The sequence below is a fragment of the Helianthus annuus genome, chromosome 3 (genome assembly GCF_002127325.2).
Source record: "Helianthus annuus cultivar XRQ/B chromosome 3, HanXRQr2.0-SUNRISE, whole genome shotgun sequence".
Classification (NCBI taxonomy): Eukaryota; Viridiplantae; Streptophyta; class Magnoliopsida; order Asterales; family Asteraceae; genus Helianthus; species Helianthus annuus.
Window position 1 is genome coordinate 100,646,942 of NC_035435.2, and position 19,474 is coordinate 100,666,415.

The window sequence follows — 19,474 nt, forward strand, 5'->3', positions numbered from 1 at the left end:
TTAACAAGATTCACATAGATTACAGATTTAGATTTCCAACAAGTCTCACATAGATCCTGATAGATTAGACACCGCAAACCCACGACCTTCACATGGCACATTGTACGAAGTTTGGCAACATGCTAGAAACGCTTATATATAGGAAGTACCAACGGCGTATCCACCACGCTTCGGACACGTCGCTTTTGCCTCGTACTCGGTGTCATGTTACGTGTCGCAAAACACACTCATCATCATCATCATCATCATACATACGTAGATTAACCCGATAGTTTCATATAGATTAACCAAATAGATTCGCATAGATTTCAATAGATTCAATAGATCCCAATAGATTCAATAGATTCCAATAGATTCACATAGATTAGTGTTAACAGTCCACACAACGACGAATTCCCGCATGGCACGTGCTACGAAAGTTCGGCAACATGACGGAAGCACTTATATATAGGAAGTACCAGCGGCGTATCCACCATGCTTCAATCATGCCACGTCCGTCTCGTCATCGGTGTCATGCCTCGTTAACCACAACATTAGATTCTATCACTTCATAGATTACCAAATAGATTTCAACAGCATAGATTAACCAAGTAGATTCCATAACTTCAACCCGGGCCTACAAAACTACGAACTTTACTTAGCGCGTGGTACGAAGGTTTGGTAACATGCCAGAAACACTTATATATAGGAAGTACCAGCGGCGTATCCACCATGTTTCGGACATGCCACTTCCACCTCGTCTTCGGCGCTAGGCTACATTTCGTATTTTGTTCCTTAAAACAACACATATATAGATTACACACAGATTACAATAGAGTGCACATAGATTACACATAGATTCCACATAGATTACACAAGTAGTTCCCCATAGCTTAGATTTCAACCATCTCAACACCGGTCCGCAAAACACGAAGTTTCGCATGGCACGTGGTACGAATGTTGGTAAGATGCCTGAAACACTTATATATAGGAAGTACCAGCGGCGTATCCACCATGCTTCAAACACGTCACTTCTGTCTCGTATTTCTATGCCATGTTCTGCTTAGTACTTTACAACCACAATAACACAAAGATTCATCAAATAACTTCACGTAGCGTCATAGTTGATCAAGATTCCCACATAGATTAACATCATGAACAAAGCTTCATAAATTTAGTTTGATTCTGAGATTAGAACTAGTGTTTTAGATTGCGGACATACGTGCAATTTGTGTAAAAATCCCTATAGTAAAACCACACATAAAATTCGAGATAACATAAAAGATAGGCTCATAAAACATAGGATTGTTCCGGGTAGAGGAACGGTGACTAACCAATAGTGATTCGAACCCCTTTCGAATTGAGGCAACGTGTCTTGACATACTTAGACAAATACATCTTCGATGTTAGGCCTACGATATTCGTCCTTTTGGTCATTTCACGTTCCTAATTGATTGGAAGTTCCGAGACTTTGGCGAGACATAAAATCAAAGAGTGGGACTAGTTATCAAGGTCTGAGTTTCACCTCTATCTTGACAACGTTGTACCCTAATAACGTTGGTACTTATCAACAGATAAAACCTACTAGAATATAATAAGGAAATTTCCATCAAGGTTCGGATGTCACTCCTGACATGAGGGCAAATCTCGTGCAAAATACAAACCTGATTAGTAGCGTTTCAAAGCGTCAAGTGTGTATTGTGTCGGCCTTAGGAAGGGCATGTAAGCTTAGCAGGAAAATGTGTTGCTAGGAAGCAAGTACGGTAGAATGCATAAGTCTTAAATAACAGATAAGGATCAAGATTCTCGTCGATCTTCGTTCGGTTCCGACGACTTCGGGTTCTCCGACGATGTTCTTGTGTCGTATGTATTCATGTTCCAACAGTGCGCGGTTCGCAAGAGGGAGTGTGGGTGCGGACCAGAACCCAGACAGCGATGTCACAGATGCTTCACATAGCGACCCTTAGTGTCACACCCCAACCGATGGCGGAAACATCGGGGTGCGAGCACTAAGCGTTCAGATTGCTCACGAGATTCCATAACACTAAAAATTTCAATATAGATTAAATAGGTTTCATGCAAAGTTTGTATAAAACATCAACACAACCATAAGTATCAATTATAACCACACAAAACCATTGTTTCAAATTCTAGATTAGACTAGGTGAGTTTCTAGGCATTAACCCTAGCTTGTTTTCCATAGTTCCAGCATCTATCAGCCTGTAACGTGTATTAAAATAGAGTAAGTACAAAAATGTACCGGCGAGTATACAAGTTTGAATATATAGCATAATAGATTCAAAAGACTCATATCCACAATGTAAATGATAACAAAAAAGTTTCAGCCGTGCAAGTGTTCGCATTCCATGTGATAGCCCAAGTGTCCCGATGCTTTAGTGTTTTCCTAAGAATCAAGGAAAACTAGAATCCTCCTAACAATACCCCCGAGAATAATGGGGAGGTGCATCTCCTATAGCGCTACTATTGTTAACGCGGAACTACACACTCTGGATTAAACGTTCACATAGCACAAAGAATCAAGAATCAAGAATCACAAGTTTCACATATACATAGGATAGAGTTTAGATTCCAAAAGTTTCAAGTATCATAGTTTAATAGAATACATGTTGCATCCCAAAGTTTAAAACAAAAAGGGATCGAGTATACTCACAGTGATTGCATAACAGATTAACTGTTATTGGATCAAAGGGAGCTCTTTAGGTTTAGCCTGTTTAGATTACAACAGATAAGTGTCGGACAAAACAACGAGATTGCGCGAAGTGTCGGATCAGTCATTGGATCGGATGGCTATCTGATCGGATTGCCATTCGATTGATGGGATTGTTGTGAGTGAGGGACGGATTGCTATCCGATTGGATGGTCATCCGTTTGGGTGGCCATTCAATCGAATGGTCATTCGACCCAAGTGTCATGATTCCAAATAGTTACCAAGTGTTCAAGTTTCAAAAAAAAAAGTTTCTAAGTGTTGAAAGATTCCAAGACACATTGTCACCTCGATCGGATGGCCGTTCGATTGGATGGCTATCCGATCGGATTGCCATTCGGCGATCAAAGATTCAAGGTTTCTAAAATGGTTAAGGTTACGAGGGAAGTGTCAGCTGATCAGATGGTAGTTCGATCGGATGGCTATCTGATCGGATTGCCACTCGATTGGGTTGTCCTTGTCCCGTTCACAACCTTGTAAAGTTTCTAAGTTTCTGCTTCGACGGTGACGACACGGTACGTATTGAGACAATGGTAAACATACCAATGTACATCCGTTCTGATCGGATGGGAATCACCCCAGTCCGTCCAGTCGCCTGTTCTTGGCGGTGCTTATGTTGGAATCCGTACTCCGGTTATCTTCCCCGGCAACAATCCATTTCCAAGCCGACTCAAGACTAATCATCAAATCTTTAGTCCGTTCAGATCAGGATTCCACTGTTTTAAGTGAAAAGTTAAGAAATGAAAGAGATAAACATAAGTTTTAGTTAAAAAGTGTAGATTTAGTTAAGATTCAGAGTAAAACACATGAAATTCCTCAGATATGAGCTAGATCCTTGGCAGGAATGACATCACACCATAGTATGTACAAACCACCATGATGACGTCACCCTTAAGAGCTCAAATCTTAGAGATTTCACGGTGAAAAGTGAGATTTCAAAGGAGAGTCATGTAGACAATAACGTGTAGATCAAAGATGTACAAGAATCTAGTGTAAAACGTACCAAAATCGTCGAGAAATGGAAGAAAAGAGGAGTGCGTGCGTCTGGATCGAGTGAGGCTGTCACATCAGTGAGAATGATGTGACAGGCCTATTTATAGTGTCAGAGGGGGGAGAGAGGCGGTGTACACGGATCAGATGACACTTCGATCGAATGGCCATCCGATCAGTTGGTCATCAGATCGGATTGCCATTCAGTCAATCCCGTCCTTTCCGTTTGACCATATTTGATTCGTTTTGCGAGTTAGGTTAAGCGTTGTGTTACGTATTATTGGACATTAGAATCGCATAACTAGATTACATTACTAACACCAAAGTTTCCATGTTTCATAGTTCCCGCCAGTGACAAGACTCCAGTCCCTCGTTCACCCAAGTCTCAAGTTTCACGAGCCACAAGAGTCAAGCACCAAAGTATCAAGAGTCAAGAATCTAGATTCCAAGCATCAAGAACCATAGCTTCCAAGTATCAAGTATCAAGAATCATAGTCCAAGTATCAAGCATCAAGAATCAAGTATCTAGAGTTAAGTCTCATAAGATTCATAGTATTAGATTCACAAAGTATCAAAAGTATCAAATATCCCATAGTACAAGGGCTAAAAGTGACAGTTAGCTAAAAGTCTAGGGACGCAGGCGATATACTTAGCAGTAATGGTCGTGGTGAAGATGAAAGGAACACCACTAAAGATCGATGAACCCAGTTTGTGGTGGCTAACAAGCGGGTATAATAGTGATGGTTCTGATCTTAACTTTTTTTTCTTTTTATCACTTTATCGACATATTAATTTGATTCAATTGAAAATACGTTTTATCCAAAATTTAAGTTACCACTTTTGACTTTAAGATTTATTATTATAATTGTTAGTGCATTACGTCTATTGACTTCGTCTTGTATCATGTAATAGAATAGGATAGGATAGGGTATCCAGTGCACGAGGTTCGAGAGTCGAAGATGAGTGGTTATACAAAAGGTTTCGCTCATATGGACAATGTCCATAAAAGCGAAACTACTTGCAAAAGGTTTCACTCATATGGACAATGTCCATAAAAGCGAAACTACTTGTAAAAGGTTTCGCTCATATGGACAGTCCATATAAGCCAAACTATCCCACTATATATAGTGCACTTGTTGTTCATTTGGCAACGGTTCTGAAAACTGTAACGAAGTGCTGCCGAATTGCTCTCAGGTTGTAATCACTGTTAATCAATACAAGAGCTATTATAATTAGTCTGAGCATCCGATTCATTGATTCCGCCTTTGAATTGGATTAAGAACTCTTCTGATTGACTCATTCGGGTTCAACAACGATCCTACGAGTGGTATCAGAGCTCAGGAGGAAGAGTTTAGCTCAACTGGATCTGTTTTCTGTCTTCTACACCTTCTTTTTCAATCTGAACAAGTTTCCATGGTTAAAATTGGCCAAATTGTTCACAGAATGTGTATTAGTGGATATTAACAAAGCCTTGAAAGTTACAGGACAAATTCGGACTATAAATGACCAAAATTGGACTTCGAATAGGTTCTGCTTATTTGAACATTAACTAGTTTCGCTTTTATGTCACAAAGTGAATAGATTCGCTCCAAATGTCATAAGGTTCCGCTTTTGTGTCATCAAAAATACATAAGTTTCGCTCGAAACAACCTGTAGTCTCGCTTTTTCGAACATAAAGGTTTCGCTTTTACGGCACTTTCGCTCAAAAGAACAAGTAAGTTCCGCTCGAACGGACATTGGGTAGTTTCGCTCCAAAGAACATTGAGTAGTTCCGCTTTTACGGACAACTATAGTTCCGCTCATACGGACAACTATAGTTTCGCTTATTTGACATCAACAGGGTTTCACTTGTTTGTCACAAAAGGTTCCGCTTATTTGTCCAACAAGGTTCCGCTCATTCGGTCCAAATAAGTTTCGCTTATTTTTCCAAACAGGTTCCGCTTATGTGACCAACCAGATTTCGCTCATTTGTCACTATATGCTTTCACTTATCTGGACATCAGTTGGTTTCGCTTATTAGTCAACAAAGGCTTTCGCTTTTGTGTCACAAAGGAAATTGATTTCGCTCAAAGTGTACCTTGTGTACTATTTCGCTCGAAGGATCATTTCTTGATTTCGCTCGTATTTCAAGAATTTCAAAACATGGCTAATGTTGATCCTGATAGATGTTGGATAGCAGATTATGCAAGATGGAAATCGGAAAACTCAATGAACCATTCAAAGTAGCCAAGAAAGCCGAAAGATGGAATGACGTTTTGGAATGTTACATGGATCCATGGGATAATCCAGTTGTTGAGCCATCAAAGGTGAATTTTGAAGCGGTAATAAATTTGCTTCCAAGGCAAGCTACTTTTAACACAAGAAGGTTATCTGAAAAAGAATATTTGCCGGATTTGGAGAAAAAGATAAGAGAAGTTTGTATAGCAAGTTTGCCAAAGGTAGTAGAATTGAAGAAGAGAACAGAAGAAAAGGTGAAAAAGATGGTTGAAGATATGAAAAAGAAAGCTTTAGAGGAAGTCAAAGCTAAAGCAGATAAAACTGAAAAGAGTTTGGAAGTTAAAACTGAAAAAGATGGAAAAATTTCAGAAGATGATTCAGAAAAAGCTCTAGTTTTTGATAATTCATGCTCATCTGATGAAGAGTGTGATGATGATAGCAAAAAAGCAGATGATGAACAGATTCTGGAGTTACGCTTGAATTGTGAAAAGCTAAAATCTGAGAATGATAAACTGTTAAATGATTTGAACAGTTTGTCATCAGAAAATAAAATTTTGAAAGAAAAAGAAAAAGACTTTGAAAGCAAAAGAAAATCTTCAGAAAATGAAGATTTCTGGATAAAAAGTGGAGAACAAGAATTTGAAAGAAAATGAAACAAAATTTCATGAACAGTTAAAAGTTTTGGAAAATGAAAAATCTGTTCTTGAAAATATTAAAATTGAGAATGAAAAATCAATCAAGTCTCATCTTGAAAGAATATATCTCAGCTTGAAAATGAAGCTGAGAATTCAAGAAACAAGATTGATGAACTTGAAAAGAAATTGAAAGGTTTTGTGACTTCATCAGATAGTTTGAATTTTCCCTGTCCAAAACGGATCAATTCTGTTCCAATAAGTGATAATGTCACAAATTTTGACAAACTCAAAATCGAAGATTGTGATGAAATATCTGATGATGAAAAAGAAAAAAAAAGAAAAGAAAAATATTTTTAGATTTACAAGAAAAATTTCAAAATACTGTTTTGCAATCTACTGAAATAGGTGAATGCTCAAAGCAGAAACCTGTTAAGAAGAATGCAGAACAGAAACAAAAAGATAAAAATTTGAAAAATTCTAAAAAGGAAAATAAAAGCTCATCAGATAAGTCATCCAATCATTTCCAAAAATCACAAAAATCTAAAAATAAAAACTCACAAAATGTTGGTAATAAGTGGTGCAGGTTTGACCACAGTGCTCAAAAGCCAAATCCAGCATTGAAGAGGAGAAATGACTATAACCAAGCCAAACAATGTTATGATCTGAAGGTTTGGACTGACAGAAGTGGATGGTACGATAACAGAGTGTGTTACACTTGTGGTGTTAGAGGACACATTGCTGTTAACTGCCAGAATTGGAATTATGAAACAAGAAGATGTTATGAATGTCATATCAGAGGACATATTGCCAGAGATTGCCCGAGGAGATCAATGGGAAGATCAAGGGTTGAATTTCAAAGAATGGCGAAGAAAGCAGTCAATGTCAAGCCCAAAGAACAGAAGGTTCTGGAACAGAAAGTAAAATTTTCTCAGGGGCAAAAAGACAGACTGCGAAAAAAGAGGAAGAAAGCGCGAGATTATTTGGAAAGGATTTTGTCCTCGGGTTCATCCGTTGGTAAGAATAAGAGTTCTGATGAATCGACTTCTTCAATTGCAAAGTCAAGCAACATGGTTTCATCAGATACAAATTTGAGGACAAAAGAGAAAAAGGAGAAAAAGAAAAGTGTTGGCGATGAATCTGACAGATCAAAGTCAGACAAGCCACCATTACAAGCCGCGAACCGGTAATCAAAAAGTGTTGATACTGGAAAAATGTTTAATAGCAATGTTAAACATATTTTTAGTAAGATGGCTGATGGTAAGGAAAAAGGAGTCAAAGAATTTTATGAAGAAAGGAGAAAAGTTCAAAATACGCCTAAGACTGGTCAGGCTTGGGTGTCAAAATTTGTTGGTTGAAGTTCTGACTTGTCGGAGCTTCCAGGTTGGTAAGTGTGAAGCAGGTATCGGCATCATTTGTTGAGAAATCAACAGGATGGTAACTGTGGTTAATCAAGGACATTAAGTTGTACTTGATTTTCTACCAGTGATTGTGGTATTTAACCTAACATTGTTAAATCTTTTAAAATGATTAAAAGTAAACAAGGTGATGATGTGAACCCCTAACCTACGAGTGGTTGGTAAGCAAACTATGTTTCCGAAAAAACCATTTTGATTAAAACAAACTTAAGTGTTTTGAAATCATAATGGGAAAATAGTTTGTTGTAAGGGGGAGAATAAATGTTGATTGAATACGCCGAAACCCTCATGGCTGAACAAACATGATTACATTCATCATATTGAAGAACGGTTTTCAAACTGTAAAAATCAATGTGTTGTAAATCATGGGGGTATTTACTGTTTTTATTGTAATTCAGTTCACAAGATGCAGTACATGGATGGCGAGACAAAGCTATCAGTATCGTGTTGTCAAATTTTCTTTTAATGATTTTGAATTTTAGGGGGAGAAAAATTGTCAGAAAATACAAAAACATTAGAAAATTTGAAAAAGCCAAAAACATGATAAAATTAAAAAAAATTGAGTTTTGCGTAAAAAGAGGAAATGATTGTACATCAGTAGACAGTTACGGTATGCTAAAGAATTGTAAGAATTAATAAGCGGTTAACAATCTCACTGATGATATGTCGATAGGTTTTTATACACTTAGTAAACTTTTTCGGGATATAAACCTAAATTCAAACACTTGCTTATTTCGTGGGGAACACTACTTGAATATATAGGTAACCCCTGAAATCTCGTTTGAAAGGTCCCATATTCTGAAATACTAGGTCTTTTTACTCAGTGATATCTGGGGTATTATTTCAGGACTTCTGCTGTATGGAAGTTCTGACCTAGTCCCCGAATAATACTTTCCGCATTGCTTGAAACATAGCATCGCCCTCAGCATAAAAAACGATGAAACATTGCAAAATGCTAATCGTGTGCTGTTGTAATTAAAAGATCCTCTAAAGGGGACACACCAGAAAGTCGAAGCCGTCATCTCTCTGCGTATACTGAAGTATCGACCTGAGCTCTCACGGCCCTCGCATCTAACCCCTGACAGATATCATTTGTGGTATACTCACATGTAAGACTGAATATCTGGGATTCTGGATACGGGAGTATATTCAAGAGGTGGGACACATGAATGAGTTAAGTTCCTAAAACATTTAAATCGTATCCTGAATCAGTTGAAATTTGTATGAAAATTTAAGTGGATCAGTATAATCTAAGTCAATTGTTTAATTCTTAACGTGTAACTAAGCTCAACGGTACTCGTAACTTGTTAAAAACTGATTTGATCCTCTGTCGCATACTCAAACAAAAATATAGTATGTACATATGTTTGTACATATTTCTTTACTGCTTTATATTTTCAGAAAATACAAAAAGATTTTGATTTCTGCATTAGTTTCGACAACCGATGTCTGACATGCTGAGTTTCAAAATCTAAGTAAGCTGATTATGTGTTTGAGAATAAAACAAGTTCATTAATTTGAAACTTGAAATTTCTATAAAAATTCAAAAACAGTTTGTGATATCTGCAAGGTCATTAAGTTGGACTTGGATGATTAACTGTAGGGGATTTGGATGCTTATACTATTAAAGAGTTAGTTTTGATCCTGTTTGTTGAAGTTGCAAAATAATTTGTAGTTTGATGATAGGGGGAGTGGTTAAAAGTTTGATTTGTCAGATTATGATTTCTGGAATTCTTAAAATGTTGTTACTTATCAAGTGTATGAGTGATTGCAGGAAAAGTCCAGACTACGATCCCGAAAGCAAAGTCTGAGGGGGAGTCTGAAGACAAGCTGATAGTGAGGATAAGCTTATAGCTGAAAAGAGAGGTGTCGATCCCTAAAAGCATGAAAGCTTGATGAGAGGGGGAGCCTGCTGATGATGAAGATGTTGATAATAAAGTCAAGAGATGAGGTTCTGATGTAAAAGTCAAAGAGAGAAGCTGATCAAAGAGAAAGAGTGATGGATGCTTACATTGTTACAATCTGAATGAGATGGCAAAATGATCAAGACTGAAGAGGTGTCATAATAAAGAATAGTCACTGAAGACTTCGTCAATATCCGAGGGGGAGTCTGTTAGTGCATTACGTCTATTGACTTCGTCTTGTATCATGTAATAGAATAGGATAGGATACGATATCCAGTGCATGAGGTTCGAGAGTCGAAGATGAGTGGTTATACAAAAGGTTTCGCTCATATGGACAATGTACATAACAGCGAAACTACTTGCAAAAGGTTTCGCTCATATGGACAATGTCCATAAAAGCGAAACTACTTGTAAAAGGTTTCGCTCTTATGGACAGTCCATATAAGCGAAACTATCCCACTATATATAGTGCACTTGTTGTTCATTTGGCAACGGTTCTGAAAACTGTAGCGAAGTGCTGCCGAATTTCTCTCAGGTTGTAATCACTGTTATATCAATACAAGAGCTATTATAATTAGTCTGAGTGTCTGATTCATTGATTCCGCCTTTGAATTGGATAAACAACTCTTCTGATTGACTCATTCGGGTTCAACAACGATCCTACAATAATTACTATTATTTAAACTTTAAGAAAAATAGTCGGGTTATTACACAGTGCAAGGGGTAAAAATATAAAGCTTAAAACTTGAAGAGCTGGTGACGAAATTCAAACTTGAGGGTTAGAAAAATATTCACTGCCTTTCAACCATAACTTACAAAACACAATACCAACCTTTGATGTGTAGAAATTGCATCCATAATTGAAACCTTTGTGTCTGGGTATCTTTTCAGTTAACCCAATTTATGATTCAAAACGGGTCGGATTTTGGGATATCCGTTTTTTTTACGGATGTTACAGTCTCCCCTACTTCAGGAAATTTCGTCCCGAAATTTATTCAGGTGGAAGACCTTTGGAAAAATGGTTAGTTAAAATTGAAATATGAAGTTCGAAGTGTGTTGAAAATGCATGAGATAGTTGTAGCTGTTGCGGCTATGAGGACGAGATTTTGTCATGAATAATCGAGCATCAGGCATTTCGAGGTGTGTCTGGGTACAATGCGAGGAATGGATTACGAGTGATCAAAGTTTGTATTCAATATGGTAGGGGAAACACCGAATTTCTCATGGGACGTTTTTACAGAAGTTTGGTAATATGGTAGGAACACTTATATATAGGAAGTACCAGCGGCGTATCCACCATGTTCATACCATATTATGTCCGTTTCGCTATTCGATGTCATGTTATGTTCCGTGTTATGATACACAGTAGAACCTACTATGGCTTTCATGCGCCTACCAATATAATCTCGTATGCATCCGTGATTATTTTGGGTTTGTGCATGATCCGCATAGTTTGTACTAGTAGTGTATGGGTCAGGGTACATTATCGTATTACGAGTATGAATGTGTGCGTGTGATAATGTATAAAGATTTAAGTATGTAAGCATGATTGTGTCAAAGTATGTGAATAAATTCCAAGTATGACCACCAAGTAGTGCGAATGTATAAATTAGAGTATGAGTATGAGTAAAATATTTGAACAATCCACAAGACATACTTAGTTTAACAAGATTAACGCATTACTAGCATGTAAATAAATAGGTCAATCTATCGTGTACCACAAAATGTCTTAACATGACCTCAAGAATACGGGTAGGCGCTACTCCTATAGCACTACACAAGCACTATACATGTTAAGTTGTGGCCTAATCAAAGTTAATGACTAATTGTCAACCCATCGTGTACCGCAAAATGTCTTAACATGACCTCAAGAATACGGGTGGGCGCTACTCCTATAGCGCTACACAAGCACCATACATGTTATGTTGTAGCTTTGATCAAAGTTAATGTCAGTTTATCACATAAGAATGTCCCAGTAATCCCGAATCAAGTGTAACTATTAGTATGTATGTATTGGATGGTTGAATGATAAATCGATTTAGTACGACATTGGTTTTGAAATGAACGAGATAACAAGTATTAAATTACATAGAAATAGAGATAGCATAAAAGAGAGGTTTGATAAAATATTGGAACGTTTCGGGTTTAGAAACTTCGACTATTCCAAAGTGACTCCTAAGTCCTTTCGAATTAAGGAGACATGCTTTGGCCTAATATGTAAAATACTCTCGTCGACAGGCAATTAACGGTATTTTACCCTTCCGGTTAATACATATCCCTAATTTGATCGAAAATACCAAACTTTAGCGACATTGAAAATCGAAGAATGGAACCAGTGATCAAGGTGTGGATATCAATCCTAGCTTGACAATTTCGTCCCCAAAATGTGGTTTATTGAACGAAACAAGATATAACCTCGAGTCGTCAATAAGGGTCCACTAGAATATGAAATGGAAATTCCTATCAAGATATGGATATCACTCCTAACTTGATGGTGAAATTTCGTGCAAAGTGTTATATTAGGTGGATTAAAATTCATCACCAAAGGCGGGAATCATCTCAATTTTGATGAGTTGTTTCGATTGTGGAATATGTGTGTCTTCAAGTCCTTAACGTGTAATTTACGTATAATGTCTTAGGATGAACGAATTGTATAATTCAGACGAAAGAAATAGAAAGAAGCAAAGTAGGAAGAATTTGAGTGTTTTAAGCGTGAAACAAGAATGGTCAAGTATTGGTACTTAAACTATAGACTAGGTTGAATCATGGCAATTCTACCTAATTCCCTATAGTTATGGCTCTGATACCAATCTGTCACACCCCAACCGATGGCGGAACCATCGGGATGAGACGAAAACTAGATTTCAAGAGACTTCGTAACGTTATTTGTGTGGAGTATTTAATGATTACTTTTTACATTAATTGAACTAGAATATAACAAATTTGAATAACGACAAGTGTAAAAGAACTAAAATTTCATTTCATTAATAAAGGTTTAATACAAGGTTTGGAAACAAAATACAACATGTTTGAAAATAAAATACGGTACAACAAGTATTAAAGTTAAAATGCGTTTCTAGGAAATCCAACTAAATTCCTTGCATCATCAAAAATCAGTGGTTGTGTATAAGAATTTCTTTGTAAATAAGTGCACGAGTAAAGGTGGAGAATTTCCAAAATAACGAACAGAAACGATTATCCGAAACGAGTCGAAAAGATTCCCGTCGATCACCGTTCGGTTCCGGCGACTTCGGGTTCTCCAGCGATGTTCTGGTGTCGTCTGTCTTCGTGTTCCAGCTGTGCGCGGTTCGCAAGGGGGAGTGTGGGTGTGGACCAGAACCCAGACAGCGATGTTACAGATGCTTCACACAGCGAACCTCAGCAACAATGGTAGTGGCGAAGATGAAAGGAACACCACTAACGATCGATGAAACCAGTTTGTGGTGGCTAACAAGCGGGTATAATAGTGATGGTTCTGATCTTAACTTCTTTTTTTATCACTTTATCAACATATTAATTTGGTTTAATTGAAAATACGTTTTATCCAAAATTTAAGTTACCACTTTTGACTTTAAAATTTATTATTATAATTACTATTATTTAAACTTTAAGAAAGATATTCGGGTTATTACACAGTGCAAGGGGTAAAAATATAAAGCTTAAAACTTGAAGAGGTGGTGATGAAATTCAAACTTGAATGTTAGAAAAATATTCACTGCCTTTCAACCATAAAATACAAAACACAATACCAACCTTTGAAGTGTAGAAATTGCATCCATAATTGAAAACTTTGTGTCTGGGTATCTTTTCAGTTAACCCATATTATGGTTCAAAATGGGTCGGATTTTGGGATATCTGTTTTTTACGGATGTTACGGCTCCCCTACTTCAGGAAATTTCGTCCCAAAATTTATTCAGGAGGAAGACCTTTGGAAAAATGGTTAGTTAAAATTGAAATCTGAATTTCGAAGTGTGTTGAAAATGCATGAGATAGTTGTAGCCATTGCGACTATGAGGACGAGATTTTGTCCATGAATAATCGAGCATCGGGCATTTCGAGGTTGTCTGGCTACAATGTGAGGAATGGATTGCGAGTGATCAAAGTTTGTATTCAATATAGTAGGGGAAACACCGAATTTCTCATGGCACATTTTTACGGAAGTTTGGTAATATGGTAGGAACACTTATATATAGGAAGTACCAGCGGCGTATCCACCGTGTTCATACCATATTACGTCGTTTCGCTATTCGATGTCATGTTACGTTCCTGTTATGATACACAGTAGAACCTACTATGGTTTTCATGCGCCTACCAATATAATCTCGTATGCATCCGTGATTATTTTGGTTTGTGCATGATCCGCATAGTTTGTACTAGTAGTGTACGGGTCAGGGTACATTATCGTATTACGTGTACGAATGTGTGCGTGTAATAATGTACAAAGATTTAAGTATGTAAGCATGATTGTGTCAAAGTATGTGAATGAATTCCAAGTATGACCACCAAGTAGTGCGAATGTTTAAGTTAGAGTATGAATATGAGTAAAATAGTTGAACAATCCACAAGACATACTTAGTTTAACAAGATTAACGCATTACTGGCATGTAAATAAACATGCCAATCCATCGTGTACCACAAAATGTCTTAACATGACCTCAAGAATACGGGTGGGCGCTACTCCTATAGCACTACACAAGCACTATACATGTTAAGTTGTGGCCTGATTAAAGTTAATGACTAATTGTCAACCCATCGTGTACCACAAAATGTCTTGACATGACCTCAAGAATACGGGTGCGGACTAGAACCCAGACAACGATGTTACAAATGCTTCACACAGCGACCCTCAACAGCAATGGTCGTGACGAAGATGAAAGGAACACCACTAAAGATCGATAAACCCAGTTTGTGGTGGCTAACAAGCGGGTACAATAGTGATGGTTCTGATCTTAACTTTTTTTCTTTTTATCATTTTATCAACATATTAATTTGGTTCAATTGAAAAAACGTTTTATCCAAAATTTTAGTTACCACTTTTGACTTTAAAACTTATTATTATAATTACTATTATTTAAACTTAAGGAAAAATATTCGGGTTATTACACAGTGCAAGGGGTAAAAATATAAAGCTTAAAACTTGAAGAGGTGGTGACGAAATTCAAACTTGAGGGTTAGAAAAATATTCACCGCCTTTCAACCATAAAATACAAAACAGAATACCAACCTTTGAAGTGTAGAAATTGCATCCATAAATGAAACCTTTGTGTCTGGGTATCTTTCAGTTAACCCAATTTATGATTCAAAACGGGTCGGATTTTGGGATATCGTTTTTGTACGCATGTTACACTTACACTCCTACAAAATTGGATCAGTCATTCAACACCATGTCTTTGCATCCACCAGATCAAACTTGGTACATGGATACCGGCGCAACATGTACAATGTCTCACAACTCTAACAATCTTACTTCTTGTTTTGCTAATGTGTCTTCACGAAACGTCACAATCGGAGATGGCACTTCCATTCCAGTCCATGCGGTTGGAAACCATACTTTACCTCCACCCTTTCCAAGCTTTCAATTAAATAATATTCTTTTCGCACATAACCTTGTTAGAAATTTGATTTTGGTTCGTCGGTTCATAACCGAAAACCGCGTTTCTATAGAATTTGATCCTTTTGGTTTTGTTGGGAAGGACCTCCGAACCAAGACACCTCTTCTCAGATGTGACAGTACCGACGATCTTTACCCGCTCACTTTCACCTCAGGCATCCAAGCTCAAGTTCCTAACGCATCTACTTTTTTTGCCATGTCTCAAGATACTAGGCTTCAACGTCTTGGACACCTCGACAATAATATTTTTAGTTTTTAAAAACGTTTTTTACTTTTACTTTTCTTATCTAATAATGTCAAGACTTCGTCTATTTGCCAATCGTGTGTTATTGGAAAACATATAAAAATGCCATTTCATGATTCCAGTAATTGTACTTACTTGCCCTTTGAATCGTCCATAGTGATCTGTGGACTTCACCCATTTTATCATGGAATGGTTGTCGTTATTATATTTTATTTCTAGATGATAAAACTAATTTCTTGTCGACCTTTGCTATTGCACGTAAATCACAAATCACAGGTGTATTCTAAATTTCTTGAGTTTCACAAACTTATAGCAACTCAATTTCTCACCCCCATCAAATGTTTCCAGTGTGACGACGGTCGTGAGTACAACAACAGTTCATTCCATGAATTTTGCAAGGCCAATGGCATGACTTTTTGATTTTCGTGTCCTTATACTTCTTCTCAAAACCATAAAGCGGAACGCAAAATCCGCTCCATTAATAATATCATGCAAACCATCCTATCTCATTCGTCCGTTCCGAAAACATTTTGACACCACGCTCTCGAACATTCAGCGTACCTCCTTAACATCTTAACCACCAAAGTTCTAAACAACTCAACACCTACACAAACTATTTATCATCGGGTACCAACATACAGTCACCTACGTGTTTTCGGTTGCCTTTGTTACCCCCTCCTACCCTCCCCTACTATCCATAGACTAGCCGATCGCTCTGTCCCATGTGTTTTTCTCGGTTTCCCTTCGAACCATCAAGGTTATAAGTGTTACAATCTTAATACCAACCAAATTCAAATTTCTAGAGATGTCATTGATGTGTGTAAAATGCAACATATAAATTACATCAAATAAGGCATAAAACTAACCCTTTTTAAGTACTAATGTTGGAAAAAGAGTGTTTTTGTCTTCCTTTTGTATTTTCAGGATTAAATGAGCTCAAATTAACAAAAGAAGCAAAACGACAGCTAAATCTAACATAAATACAAGAAAAGGAACATAAGTGGATTGCCCGACCCCTCGACAGCATCCTCCCAAGCAAAATAGAAAAGGCAGAAGACTGAACACGCCCCGTGCCCAGCCAGCACGGGGCCGTGCCCAAGAAGCAGCAGATAAGACAAACCTATAGAAGTTTCTATTGCCCACCACGGGGCCGTGCCCAGTGAACACGGGGGCGTGGCGAAAGTACTGCAGGCGCATTAATTGTAATTGCGAATTACAATTAATGAAGAGAGAGATTGTCAGACGGGCACGGGCCGTGTGCAGCGGACACGGGGCCGTGCCCAAGCTTCTGTTCAGCCTATAAATAGGAGTGCTTGGCTTTATTGCAACTCATCCCTTGGCACACCACCTCTCTCACACTTCATCCACCACCCACCACCATCACAACACCATCATCCACCACCATCATCCATTGTCCATCATACAGTGTGTGAGTCGTCTCGGGATCCAAGATTGATCGTAAAAGTTCTTGACAATCAAGGCCATGTTTGCCTAAGTCTCTTACATCACTTGGTGAAGACAAGTGTTCAGTATAATACTTTTTATTTTTAATCTTTTGCACTTTTTATTTGGTTTTGTATTAATGACTTTAATAACTAGTTGCTTATGTTGAAGGTGATTCTTCCTTATCGTTTGTCCGTGGTGTCTTGGCATTATTTTCCTGTCTATATAAAATAAAAGATTTTCACCATTCATATCTCCACGGTCTACATGGAGATATGTTGGCTACCTGGTCAGGGGTTAAGGGAACGGTTTGGTAAGGGTCTTGCCCTTGTTCAGCGTTTAGAGGTCCTGCAAGAGCCTTGGGTCAAATTTAGTAGGATCTCCTTCAATACCAATAGGTATTGGATGGCGGGGATCCAAACTCTTTGACCCCCTCATAAGATAACTACTATTAATACTATAACCCGGCTATTTAGGACTGTATCCCTGCTGACTCAGACTACTTAGTCGAGGGTAACGTCACCTCCAAAAAAGGGGCCTACCATAATTTGCATTAATAACTGAATTCATTATCTTTCAATAATCCGACCCTTTAGGATTGTATCCTTGCTGACTCAAACTACTGGGTTGAGGGTAACGTCGCCTTCAAAAGAGGGGCCTACTACAATAACTAAGACAATCTCTTAAACAAGTGCAAAAGTGCGAAAATAATCAAAGGTTATACTAATACACGAGTCGGATCCAAGTGATTCATCTTGTCTATCTGTTTTTATTTTTATTTTTATTTTTCAGTATTTAGTTAGTCTTATTTTCTTAGTTTAAAAATCTTTTCTAACATTTTGATTTGGTTAGACGTAGAGGATAAACCGGTACTAAAAGCTCTTGTGTCCTTGGACGACCTCGGTATCTTACCAACACTATACTACGTCCACGATGGGTGCACTTGCCCATATGTGTGTTTAGTGTTAGTAAATATGTTGTTTTATAAATTTAAAACTTGGCTAAAAGTGTAAAAAGGGCTTAAAATATACATCTAAAACATATACACACTTGTAGAAAGTTAGGAATCAACGGCCTAATCATATTTTTATTTTTCTTTTTAATTTTTTAGGATTTTCTTAGTTTTTCAGCTTCTGCAGAGCTCAGCACGGGTCATGCCTGGTCGGACGCGGGCCGTGCCCAGCGTTGTTACTGGCAGTTTTTAGTTTTCCAAGTTACAGAAGGCTGACCGCGGGGCCGTGTCGGTGCAACACGGGGTCGTGTCCAACTCTCCAGTAACTGGGATCTGGAAAACAATCACTGTAACTCCGACCACGGGCCGTGTTCACTGAGCACGAGGCCGTGGTGAACCTTTTGACCAACATTCTTTTTTGTTTTTATTGCAGGACTTGGAACCAGACGCCACCCCTACGTAGTGTATGAGCTCCAGTTCTAATAAGGACATAAAAGAACCTCTAGAAGAACCCGAACCCTTTCTCAGAAAAAGACTAAAAGCCAAAAATCAAGAGAAGGTTTCAGGAAATCCACTTCCAATGGCGGACCAATGTACCCTCATGGATTATCTACGACCTACCGTAGGTAACCTCGGCACCGCTATCAATGCACCGAATGTTGAAGCCAAAAACTTCGAACTTCGGCCGCATTTGATACAAATGCTCCAAAACTCCGCAACCTTTCATGGGCTTGCGGACGAGGATCCCCATCTACATATTACTATTTTTTTAGAAATATGTGATACTTTTCGGATCAATAGAGCATCAAATGACGCCATCCGCCTCCGAATGTTTCCGTTTTCACTAAAAGACCGAGCAAAAGCTTGGCTTAACGCCCTCCCAGCTGGATCGGTAAACACCTGAGATGAACTAGCCCAAAAATTTTTATATAAGTATTTCCCTCCCGCTAAAACGGCTAAATTAATGACTGGAATTAATACATATTCACAAGAGGACGGGGAATCCTTATATGAAACTTGGGAAAGGTTCAAGGAGCTATTGCGAAAGTGTCCACATCACGGCCTTGCGATATGGCAACAAGTATCCACTTTCTATAATGGGTTGTTGCCCCACACAAGGCAGACACTTGACTCTAGCTCCGGGGGACTTTTAGGTAATCGCCGCCCGCATGAAATATATAATCAAATTGAGGAAATTGCTCAAACCAATTTTCAGTGGCACACTCCCCGAGGCAATAAATCTATTGCCCCGGGCGCCCATAAGGTTGATGAAAGCACTTCTTTACAAGCCCAAATCGAGGCCCTTTCTTCGAAAATAAAAAAATTAGAGATGACAAAAACAGTCTCGGTTATGGCTTG

At 38.1% G+C, this 19,474-nt stretch overlaps 1 non-coding gene across 1 annotated transcript; it reads right to left on the reverse strand.

Moving 5' to 3' along the window:
* Positions 1–19,073: 19,073 nt before the first annotated feature.
* LOC118491005 lies at positions 19,074–19,180 on the reverse strand. Its single transcript, XR_004890230.1, has one exon. It is a non-coding gene; the product is annotated as a small nucleolar RNA R71 (small nucleolar RNA).
* Positions 19,181–19,474: the final 294 nt, after the last annotated feature.